Source organism: Haemaphysalis longicornis, unplaced genomic scaffold (assembly GCF_048455015.1).
Source record: "Haemaphysalis longicornis isolate Haplotype H1 unplaced genomic scaffold, Haemaphysalis longicornis Haplotype H1 scaffold_4, whole genome shotgun sequence".
NCBI lineage: Eukaryota > Metazoa > Arthropoda > Arachnida > Ixodida > Ixodidae > Haemaphysalis > Haemaphysalis longicornis.
Genome location: NW_027526361.1, coordinates 176,009,652 through 176,011,974, shown reverse-complemented (window position 1 = coordinate 176,011,974; position 2,323 = coordinate 176,009,652). Strand labels below are relative to the sequence as shown.

The 2,323-nt window shown below is 41.9% G+C and overlaps 1 pseudogene; it reads left to right on the top strand.

Moving 5' to 3' along the window:
* Window positions 1-802: 802 nt before the first annotated feature.
* LOC144180110 (uncharacterized) lies at window positions 803-2,028 on the top strand (annotated as a pseudogene).
* Window positions 2,029-2,323: the final 295 nt, after the last annotated feature.

Below are 2,323 nucleotides of genomic sequence, written 5' to 3'. Positions count from 1 at the left end.
AGCTTTTTTAAAATGATATCAATGTTGTTTTGATAACTGCCTTGAGCTACTGCACTCAGCCACAGCAAATAATTTACAGACTTGAGAAGGAGCGCTTTTGTTTGACTAGCCATCGGACACAGTACATTGATAAGAGGTTGCTGTCTACTGTGTGTACTGATTATTCAATCATCGTGTAGGCACTAAACTAGTAAGTTGGCTGCAGGTGCGCTTACCTAAGCATTTGTGTGTGAGTACAGCTCAATAGCTTTTATTCTCAGCCTTTCATGCCAAAATGTGTTTTCATGATTGAGTATAATTGATGTTTTGTTGCATAGATATTAGCTATTGCATTGAAAGAAATTATTCTGCTTACTTGGGCTTAGATGGTCAACATAAATTTTGATGTATGTATGTATGTATGTATGTATGTATGTATGTATGTATGTATGTATGTATTTATTGCACGAAAGAAAGAAAGGAAGGTCCACAAACAGGCGTAAATTGTCTCGCCTAGGGGCGGACACCGGAACGCCTGCTGGTGTAGGGGAGGTGGGATAGGGAGGAAAGAGTACATAGGAATTGGGGGTTAGGGTAGAGGGCTAACATAAATATATAACACACGGGCAAGAATAACATATATACAACGTTAGGTGAAAGAAAACAAAAAAAAACGATTTGATTTTTCGGAAGAATCAGTTAATCAGTTCATTGCATACGCAAAGGCTAAATTTCTAAACAAAACGTGGAATTGGTAGTCGTTACAAAAATCGCAATGACATGTGTATACCGTGGCGCTACTAATGAAATACTTTCCATACTAATGGACACTGCTCTTATATTCCCACAGGACAGACCCCTGGCCGTGGTCTTCCCTAAAGACGCCTTGAACGTGTTGCCCACTGGTGACGCCCAGCCCAGCAGTAGTTCGGACGACCTTGCGGACCACGCTGACCTGGACCCTGCTGAAGATGGAAATGAAGGTAACTTTACAGGCACATTTTTCAACCACGTGCTTATTGTTGTTTGTTGACTGCTTGTTTCAATAAATACACATTGTGTTCTTCAGGTGACCCTGCTGATGTGATAGCTGTCACTAAAGAAATAGGTGTTCAGTTGGACACTTCCAACAGTCAACGTAGCCAGCCCTTGAGCATTTCCAAGCTCCAAGACGAAAAGGAGCTTAACGTGCTTGCTGGACTTCCATGTTTTCAATTATTTTACATTTGTGACCTGTACACAGAAAGTCGTGTACTTGCACACGCAAAAAAACTTTTGCATTTCTAATGAAGATGCAGTACTCGTGACTCTTATGAGGTTACGCCACAACATGTCATTTTCAGTTCTTGCTGTGCTCTTTGGAATCCACCGCACTACTGTATCAGAGATTTTTAAGTCCACTGTCACAGTTACCGCAATATTAATAAAAGCTGTGTACTGGCCAACCAAAGAGGCTGTTGTGGACAATTTAATTGTGCACTTCAAGGACTACACTAGTGTGAGGGCAGTCTTAAACTGTACCGAGATGCCGCTGCAGCGGCCGAAAGACCTGGAGTCTCAGTTGCTGACTTACAGTTGGTACAAAGGCACTTATACAGGGAGGGTGTTAGTCTGTGAGACACCAGGAGGTCACATCAGTTATGTAAGTCAAGCATATGGTGGGAGAGCATCCCACTCTTTTATAACAAAGGATAGCAAAATCATGGAGAAGTTTCTTCCGTCCATCGACAGCGCGATGGTGGATAAGGGTTTTTTGATTGATCAGCTGTGCCTCGAATACCTTGTCGAAATGATGAGACCACTGTTTTTGTGTAAGAAAAGCAACTTTCGAAACATGACGCCGAAAAAAACCGAGGTATTGCAGCTGCCCGTGTGCACGTTGAACGCGCGATTCAGCGCATAGAACTGTACAAAATTCTAACAGGTAACCTGGGCATCGAACTTTTTGCTTACATCGATGACATATTGCAATTTATCGCTGGGATTGTAAGCCTCCCCGAGCCTATATTCCCCAACGATAAGTTCTTGGCACAGCCCATGGACGTGTAAACTAGTGTTGCTGGCTGAGCAAACTTCATTTCTTTAAAGGGCCTATGAAGACGAAATACGACTGTTTGATTCAAAAGCTTTGGTATTTTATAGTACCCTCAGAGATTTTATGGCAGCAAACGATCCTTCATTCACTTAAAAATTAAATAATTTCAGCCAAAGTTTTGATTCTCCCGCAGCACTGTATGTTTCGCGATGTCAGCAATGACATATCATTCTAACAAAGCAGTCTTTCGAATGAAGTAAACTTGCAAACTCTTTATGGTCCCTTTAAAACCCTGCAACACGCATTGCA